We start from the raw sequence: 10,551 nt of genomic DNA, 5'->3' as shown, positions 1-10,551 counted from the left end.
TTGGAACCTTATTTATTTATTTATTTATTTATTTATTTATTTATTTATTTTATTTATATATTTATTCATTTAGACGGAGTCTCACTCTGTCTCCTAGGCTGGAGTGCGTGGCATGATCTCGGCTCACTGCAACCTCTGCCTCCCTAGTTCAAGTGATTCTCCTGCCTCAGCCTCCTGAGTACCTGTGACTACAGGAGTGTGCCACCACGCCTGGCTACACCTTGATCTCAGAGACTTCTGGCCCCCAGAACCAAGAGAAAATAGATTTCTGTTGTTGAAGCCCACAGTCTCTGGAACACTGTTAAGTAGCCCAGGGAACAGGACCTGGCACAGAACCTGGCCAGCCCTCCTGGGCGAGCTGCTTTCTGCCAGGCTCTGGGGGTGGCGGGTGGCTTTTCATTGATCTCCTCCAGCACTTGCCGCTGTTCTGACTTCAGGAGTGTCTTTCATCTTCCTAATGTTGAAAGCCTCACACAGGTGGCATCGTACTGGCATCCGTGAACCAGCACCCATGTATGCAGTAATTTCAGATATTAGTTATATTTCTGCATGGTCATCGTCATACTCATAAATTTAATTGGACTTATTTTTTAAGAAAGTAAAACAAATCCTAAATTCTCCATTGTCTTGTAGGCCTCAGTTCCAGGAGCTGTCCTGTAAGTTTCTGGAAGAAAAGTGCTCCCAACCTGTACGTGGGGTCTCTAGACAGCTGCCTCATAGCCTGGGCCCTGGACAGCTCTGAAGTCAGAGGAGAGGGCTTCAACAGGTTGTGGTGGGGTGAAATCCTGTCTGTCACCCATTAGGAGGGACTAATGCAGCAGAATCCTCTCTGAGGCAGTGACATGGTCAGGAATCGTCGGTCATCAACCTATCCCTTTGGAAGTTCTTCACGGGACAATACGTCTTAGAATTTTTAACACAGTGAAGTGCCACGAGATGGCTTACCTGTCCCGTTCCTACTGACGTACATTTATATTCACATTAGAAACAGAAATCACCTTCTACATAACAAAGTCCTGAAAATTGTTACAGCTCTTAAGCCACGTGGTTCCTCAGCACCACATGAGCTGATCCATCCCAGCTAATGATCATGCGGACAGACTAGGATGTAACTGTAGACGCGTCGGTATTTTATATGCATCAAATTTCATTTTTAAAAGACATTTTTAGAGGACAGAAATGTTATAGAAGAAATTTTAATGTTCCACAAAAGTATAAAAAGTAGAAAAGGAAACTAGTGCATGTGAACTAGGACTCCATGAAAAGTACCCAGGGATTGAAGCTGCACAACTTTGTGGACAGAAGTTTGCATAAGTATTTAAGCGATGTTAGTTCCTGAACATCAGGACTGAACATACAAGCAAGCCGTGGCAGGTCTGTGGTCAGAGACCTCTGGAGCCCTCGTTGAGAAGGCCCGGCTCAAGGGGCTTCCATTACTGGTTGAGGAGGGGAGACACGCCACTCACCTCTCCCACGGAGCCCCCAGCCACGGACTCTGGAAAGAACAATGGTGCAGAACATGAGGAGCAGCCACCAGGCGGCGGGTGCACCTGTGTCCCCTCCTAGGTCCCTTCTGCATCCCCTGCCCGCATCGAGGCAGCAGGGTCCACAAGCGCTCAGGGACTATGTGCAGGACACTCCAGAAAAGACCACACAATCTGAACTGGGGGCCACAGAGAGAGGACCTAAGGGGAAGGGCAGATACCCCCCCCACACACACCCTGTCCTCTGCCCCCTGCCCCCGGCAATCACCTGGGTCTGTGGCAGCAGCTGTGGTGACAAAGGCAGAGGGTAGGACCCAGCCCTGCGGGGGAACCTCCTCTCCATGTGGGGCTCCAGCAGAATGGGACCAGCCCCATTGCTTCTTTCTCCCTCCGTCTTCCCAGCACTTGGCCCAGGCCTGCCACAGCCATGGGAGTGCACAGCTCAACAGGTAACTAAATCCTCAGCTTTCTAGCTAGAGAACGAAAATGAGGGTACCCAAGGAGAAAGAACATTTTAGGGAGATTCGGGAGAGGGAGAGTCTTGGTAAGTGGTGTGTGGCCTCCTGGGCTGCCCTGAGCTGCACACATGTGGATTTGAGCTCATGGGCAGACCTCAGCCTAGACCCTGGCAGTGCACACACAGGGCAGATGCAAACAGCCCTGAAGGCTTTGAGAAAGGAACTGACTGTGGAAACCCAGACCACAAAATGTTAGTTGAAACTTGCAGCCTGAATTTAATTGGGTTAATGCTCACTAAAACAAACCAATGCAAAATCAACATTCTTCACTGGAGTAAAATAAGATGCAGAGTCTCCTAACATAATATTCACAGTGTCTAGAATGCAATTCCACCTTACTAGGATATGAAGAACCAGGAAAATCTCAACTCACTCAGGAACCAGCCAGCCCATGCCCATGCCAAGACGACTGAAATGTGATCTGCTGACAAAAACATGAAAATAGCTATGAGAAAATCACTCCACCCGTAGTCACAAACACTCTTAAAACAAATGAGAAAGGAGAAAATCTCAGGAAAGAACTAGAAGATGTAAATATAAACCAAATGGACATCTTAGAATGGAAGGGCAATAAGTTCTTTTTGAATAAACTTCACTGGATGGGATTATAGAAGACGGTAAAGAAATATCAGAATGGAACAAAGAATCCATGGATTTGAATATAGATCAGTGGAAATTATCCAATCTTAACAACAGAGGAAAACATGAGAAAGGAATGCTTTAAATGAAATTATCTTCTCGTGGAGACTCAGTGTGCAGACTAGCTCATAACTCTCCTGTCACTGGAGGGGCAGGTGAAGGAGACCTACGTGGAGATTGATTCATAAATTCCAAGTAGCAAATATGGATTCTAGGCAAAGTATGAAAAGTTAACTATGTACATTTTAGTTCATAGACAGTGATGAACTATGTAAAACTAAATCACCCCAAATATAATGATAGAGATAGGATGCAAATCAAAAGATGAAAAATAAAGCAAACACCATGCAAACCCTCATCAAAGACAGCGGAATAAACCATGTTAGCATTAGGCAAAGTATGCTTTGAAGCAAACAAAATCACCAGGGATAAAGAGAAGAAATAAATAGTGGTAAAAGGGTCAAGAAAACAACAATCCTAAACATGAATTCCCCAAGTGCCAGAACTCTAAAATACTTGAAACAAAAATTTAAAAACCCAAAGTCTTTGTTGTTGTGAATAGTGCCGCAATAAACACACGTGTGCATGTGTCTTTATAGCAGCATGATTTATAATCCTTTGGGTATATACAAGGGTGGTTTGATAGCTCAAAAAGTAAAACCAACTAATGCAATACATCATATTAACATTCTAAAGAATAAAAATGACATGATAATATCAATTGATGCCAAAAGGCGATTGACAAAGCAATATCAATCTATGATAAAAACTCAGCAACACAGATTAGAAGAGAACTTTTCCAACCTGAACAGGGCATCTGCAGAAGGTCTACATCTGCCATCACACTAGACAGTGAGGGACCCATGCTTTCTCAGTGGGATCAGGAAGAAGATAGGAATGCCCAGATTTTCTAATCCTATTGGACATTACATTTAAAATCCCAGTCTTACAATAAGGCAAGAAAAATAAATAAAATGCATATTGATTGGAGACAAAACAACAGTGTCCTTAGTTGTAGATGACATGACTTTACACACAGAAAATCCCAAGAAACACAAAAACTAACTAACTAAATATCTCCCAGAAATAATGAAGGAATTTAGCAAAGTAGAATTTATGATCAACAAACCATATTTCTACATTTACATAGAAAGCCAATCATATTTTTACATAATATCAATGTATAATTGGAGATTCAAATTTTTTTAAAAATGCTTTTGTATAATAGATCCAAACAATGAAACATTTAGGTATGAATCTTTCCAAACATGTACAGGATTTCCATGTACTACAAGAGGCCTATGAAGACAGTTTTTGCATATATGTATATATGTATAAACAAATGGGTGTTGTGGTGGGTGGGTACTGTGGTGAGCAGGTGTTGACTCAGGTGTGGTGGGCGGGTGTGGTGGTGGGCAGGTGTGTGCTCAGGTGTTGTGGTGGGCGGGTGTTGTGGTGGGCAGGTGTGGGCTCAGGTATTGTGGTGGGCGGGTGTTGTGGTGGGCAGGTGTGGACTCAGGTGTTGTGGTGGGTGCGTATTGTGCTGGGCAAGTGTGGACTCAGGTGTTGTTATGGGCAGGTATTGTGGGCAGGTGTGGGCTCAGGTGTTGTGGTAGGCAGGTGTTGTTGTGGGCAGGTGTTGTGGTGGGAAGGTATTGTGCTGGGCAGGTGTGGACTCAGGTGTTGTGGTGGGAAGGTATTGTGCTGTGCAGATGTTGACTCAGGTGTTGTGGTGGGTGGGTGTTGTGGTGGGCAGGTGTTGTGCTGTGCAGGTGTTGACTCAGGTGTGGTGGTGGGTGGGTGTTGTGGTGGGCAGGTGTTGTGCTGGGCAGGTATTGACTCAGATGTTATAGTGGGCAGGTGTTGTGGTGGGCAGGTGTTGGCTCAGGTGTTGTGGTAGGTGGGTGTTGTGGTGGGTGGGTGGTGTTGTGGATGGGTGTTTTGGTGGGCAGGTGTGGACTCAGGTGTGGTGATGGGCAGGTGTTGTGGTGGGCGGGTGTTGCCACCGGTTTGTCACCTCTTTCTGCCCCAGGAAAGTGCTGGTTCCCAAGAGCACTCCCAGGTGTTGGGTTGAGGTTTTCCACTGTGGGACCCAGCACCAATTCTGGGCCCCAGGAAATTCTGGACTCTGTGCTCTTACCCCCCGCATGGATATTGAGCTATTGGTAGGTCTTTACAAATAATACTGGGTCCATTATTCTGAGAGGAGCTGAACTCCTGTGTGAGATACCACATCTGAAACACCAGGGCCAAAAGCCAGCTGAACTCCCGGCCTGCACTGTCAACCTCACTAGGTGCCAGTCTTCCTTGCCGGGTCTGGCAGTCTGCTGGAGAAACTGGACTCTCCCAGCCTTTCTGCAGGCCGTCTATTGGCGAAACTGGACTCTTCCAGCCTTTCTGGATCCGGCTGTACGCTGGCGAAACTGGACTCTCCAGATTTTCCTGCATGTGTCACAAGCCAGTTGCGTTGTGTTGTTATTTGCAAATGGTAAGATGCTTCCATTTTTAGCTGCATTGTTTGATGGCTTTTGGCAAAATAACTGTTGAAGAACAGAATGTAGTAATTGGCTACGCTGATGTCACTTTATTCCCGTTTTTCCTTTTTCCTTTTAATTTTGGTAGCAGCTTCATTGAGATGCAATTCACCTACCTTACGATTCACCCATTTACAGTGCACAATTCCTTGATTTTTAGTGGTTCACAGAGCCATGCGACCATCACCACAATCAAAAGGAAACCCCACGCCCTTGAGTTATCACCGCCAAATTCTCCCGAGTCCTCAGCAGCCTGTCACCTACTCTCCATCTATAGGATTTGCTTATTCTGGACATCGATAAAAATAAAATCGATATGTGGCCTTTCCTGGTGGCTTCCTGCCCGGAGCGTGAGGTTCCGAGGTTTATCGTGTGGCCATGGCCGCACCTCCTTCCTTCCTGTAGCCAAGCAACTTCCTATAGTGCGGGATTCTTGCCACTAAGCACTAAAGAGGCAAATAAACTAATGCAGCAGCTCCTCACCCTGTGGAGCCAAGCGGCTCAGTGTCCTGATTCCTCACTCCAAAGCCCCTTCACAAGCCACCTACATTGCACCTGGTTTTCTCCTTTGTTCTAACTTATTTGTAAGAAATCTTTAAAGAGTCTACTTACTAGTTAATTGTATGTTGACAATATTTTTTAACAAATAACTTTCTATTTTGACATACTTAAATGTATTAATCTTTTTCTTTCCTTATTTATTTCTATATTTATCTTTTCTTTATTTTCTTTAATGTTTTGAGGATTTCTTTTCGATGCTTAATGTTTATTATTGAATTTATGTAGGGATTTATATCATTTAATTTATTGTTTTTGGATAATGTGAGGTTGGTGACTGTAATTTTTTTCCAATCTGTAATTGACTCTTTCTAATATTATTTATTAAATAGTAGATTTGTCTTTTTCCTTCCTACTTAATAGAATGTATATCACATACCAATTCCTGTTGAATAAACAATGCTCGTTCCACTTTTATTGTCTCTTTATTTGCCGGTGTCTTAATGTCCCATAAGGATAATCAATTCCCTATTTCCCCATCAGTCACCACCTACGTGTCCATAGTACACATTAATTTCAGACTATGTCAGAGCACATGTTCAATGTTAGCTACTTTAAAAATCAGTGTAGCAAGCCATGCCTTGTAACAATGTTCTTGGGACTATCACCCGATAGTATTAAATATCAGGCAGTTTGAGAAGCAAGGTGCACTCAGCCACATAGACTCACATGCACACACAAGACTCGGTGAGATATCAGGAACATTTTTTTCTTAAATCCGAAATCACTGGTTATTTTTTGATATTCTAAGTGCAGTTTTCTCCAAATTATAACTCCCTGGTTTCTTCCAAAGTATTCAGCCAGAAAGAGATATAAATGTACATTTGAAATTGCCCAAAATGATGACTGTTATAGAATACTGTCCTTCTCTAAAATATCCAGTCATTAAACTTTGAAAAGTTATGCTAGTGAGAACAGACAATCACCAGCCAGAGGATATTAATTTGAAAGCAGACAAAAATGGTTTTATATTTCTATTTTGAAAGTTCCATAGAAAACAATTACAAATATCTGTTTTAGTGGTCTATGTCATAGTTAGCCTACACTTAGTACAAGTACAAAATAACAGTGATTAAAATGAAAGCATTATACTTACTACTTTTTTTACTTTATACCATTTTAAATGAAATAATACAGCAAAAGAATACTTAAATGAAAACAACATACATACTATTTTTATGCAATGTTCATCCCCCTTAGTTCAAAGGAAGATAGAAAAGAATGTTTGTTATTCCTGTGAGAAGGAGGGGCACAGTCATTTCTATGAGTGTTTGACTTCAGGGTAAGTTACAATTTAAAATTTCCTACTGGGTTAATAGCAGGTACCAAAAGTTCAGAAGAGCAGCAGTAATTACTTCTCCCAAATGCAGAGATTTATCAGGAATATCATGCAGCTTAGCATTACGCATATCCTGTTCTTTTCATTATGGCTTAAAATACATGCAATTTAATGTTACCTCTCCTAAAATATCCAAAGACTATGTCATAATCAGATTAGTGTATTTGGCTATTTCAAGTTACATATTTTCTTCTTATAATTCAGTTTCTTTATGAAAGCACATACAAAAAGTACGTGTATAACAGAGGATGACTGATTCTGAACATCTCTGCCCTGTGATGAACAGGACTTATATTTAACAGATTTCTCTGTATTGAACTAGTCTGGGTGTTGTACATGGTTTGGTAAATCAGGCACTATGAAGGATTGTGTAAATCTTGAACAGGCTATTTTTCTTTCTAAATTGTCTAAAGATCACAGTCAATTACTTCATATATATATCAAGCTTTCCATGGCTTCAAACCATTGATGTCCCAGCAAATTCTATGTTCGCTTTATTTTATCTTCTCTACTCCCTTAATAATCAGCCTTGCTTGCTGCTGAGACCTCCATTATATGCATGTGGCTTCCTGTTTCATGTGGTTCTGGATGCTTCTTTCTCTCCAGGCCTCTGCTCCCCGCACTCTGCTGCATCTTGCTCTGTGTTCCCATAATAGCTTCATTAAACTTGAGCAAACACTTCTCTTGCTGGGCTTGATTTCACTCCAGTACATGACAACAATTTGGACACTGTCTTAAGCACTCATTAACTCACAGTTATTTTAATGATCTACTTATTTATTTCTTGTTACTGACTTCTCCAGCTTCATCACAGGATGCTGAGGATGAGAAGTGAAATTGAAGCCAGGACAGAGGATTGCTAGAGTAATACAAACTGCATTATCCTAAAAAATTAATAAAAAATTAAAAAATAAACAGCATTATTTTTACATGAAGCTCAGTGTCTATGTTTGCTCTCCCTGATAAGTTAATTCCTTACCTTGAGGGTCCTAGATTTCCCAAGCAAATAGAAGTTAGCTTTTCACAAACTCAGAGCCAGATAGCCTTAATGTTCCCTTCAGCTTGATCAAACTTGTGACAGTTTCTTCCTGATCACAGGACACTGTCCTGCCTTTTCTTAGAACATTTACTTTAGAAAATTCTCCAGTGTGAATTCTTCCTTTGACCATTTGAGATGCAAATTTTCTCCCAATCTCTAGCTAGGTTTACAATTTAGGACTGTCTTTTTTTCTCAAGGAGCCATCCCTTTGAAATGTAATCATCAGGAGAGATAGAGACCTCATCCGTTAGCCTCTGTGGGAGGGCGGGAGCCTAACTTCCATAAACACCAACTAGCAAACACAAAGTAATCCATATAATTCAAAGTTACCCACATAATTTATTTTAGTGAGGGCACTACATTAGTGTCTTTTCACGCTGCTGATAAAGATATACCTGAGATCGAGCAATTTACAAAAGAAAGAAATTTAATGGACTTACAGTTCCACAGGGCTAGGGAGGCCTCACAATCACGGTGGGAGGCAAGGAGGAGCAAGTCACGTTTTACACGAAGGTGCAGCAGGCAAACAGAGAGAGCTTGTGCAGGGGAACTCCCTTATAATACCATCAGATCTCATGAAATTTATTCACTGTCATGAGAACAGTATGAGAAAGACCTGCTCCCATGATTCAATTACCCACCATTGTGTCCTTTTCACAACATGTGGGAATTATGAGAGTTACAAGATGAGATTTTGGTGGAACCCAGCCAACCCATATCCAGCAGCTATTTTATTTTAAAGTAAAATAAAATTATATAACTTAGAGTTATATGTCATAATTATATATTCTAATCGTGTATATCATAATATGTATATACACATAATAGTTCTATTCTAAAAGTTGAGTATGCTATTAATATAGCAAACTGAGGTGCTCGTAAGCCAATGGGAAACCAGCCTCTGCTACTGAAAAAATAACTTTAAAAGAAGGACCTGGAAGAGAACTTCCTAATATGGCCAGTGGAGATTTTGTGTAAGAATATTAAATCCTCTGGGCAGGCCATTAGAAATTGGTAGCTAAGTATCTTAAAAACACCACATACAGAAGTCACACTGTAAAGTACTGAAAATATTCTTAAGTATGGTGAGAAGCATATCAACAGGTAAAAAGTATGTTTTTACTTCTCTTCTTGGAAAACAGAAGAAAGACTACTAGAAAACAACCAATCAAACATGGGAAGCTAACAAAGTGGATAACACTGGTTTGTATTATTGGAAGAGTCCTGCAGAGTTGCATGTGACATGCAGGGCAAATGTAGAGTGAGCAATAGAATGCCTTGGAGATGGGACAGGATCTTAAATTAGGAAGGAACACACACATTTGATAAGGAAAACCTCCAAAGCAGAAACAAGCACAACAAATTCAGAGTCCCTCTACTTTGACCTCAAGCAGGGACACTAAAGAAAAGAAAAATAATCAGTTTCAGATACAGGGGAAAGAGTGTAAGGAAGCCATAAGTTCATTATGTCAGTCAAGATTGTTGATTACTAAATAACCAAAAGTACTCTATATACTGTAAATGAAAAAGGGATTCATTATTGATTAAGTTGTTCATTGAATCATTAAATAATGATTGGAGGAACAGAGTAGCTGTGTATCTGCTTCTCTCGCCAGGTGCCTCCTCAGAAACATACAACCACATCTTACCTGGGGAGAAACTTCCAACTCTGCAACTTACGCAACTGTGGGTACAAAACAAGTATTTTGACTAGAGGACAATAGCTACTATTGCCACCAGAAAGGTGCCATTCTGTGCCCTGGCAACCATTAGAAACCTGTGCTGCTGTTAATTATGAAAGATAACATCAATTCACTGCTCACATCGGCAAAAAGCAGAAGTTCTATACTGAATTTTTTTCCTTACACTATTCCATTCTGTAGAGACATCTCAAGTGGGCCTATTTAAGTAGCAAAAGACTCAGTTCTAACTCCAAATGGAGCTAGAAATATGTTTTGATACCTTGCAAGAATGATAGAACTTGTATTTTCTTATACATAGAACGGGTATTCGAAATGCATTCTTTGCCATCCTTCATTTTATACTAAACTTTCAATAGCTAGCAGAAATCTACAATAAAATGTTTAACAAAACTTCATCTCATATAAACAAAGTCACATTTTTACATAAGGTGACATTGCTAGTTGAGTGTTCTTCAACACATTATTTTCAATTTCAATTCAATTTTCAATCTTTCAATTCTAAGATCGTTACTGATAAGGATCTATCTATCAGAGGAGTTTTGCGGCACTATTCACAATAGCAAAGACTTGGAATCAACCCAATGTCCATCTGTAACAGACTGGATTAAGAAAATGTGGCACATATACACCATGGAATACTATGCAGCCATAAAAAAGGATGAGTTTGCGTCCTTTGTAGGGACATGGATGCAGCTGGAAACCATCATTCTTAGCAAACTATCACAAGAACAAAACCA

Source organism: Rhinopithecus bieti, unplaced genomic scaffold (genome assembly GCF_001698545.2).
Source record: "Rhinopithecus bieti isolate Rb0 unplaced genomic scaffold, ASM169854v2 scaffold_13225, whole genome shotgun sequence".
Lineage (NCBI taxonomy): Eukaryota > Metazoa > Chordata > Mammalia > Primates > Cercopithecidae > Rhinopithecus > Rhinopithecus bieti.
The sequence above is the reverse complement of the archived record's forward strand: the minus strand, read 5'-3'. Positions refer to the sequence as shown.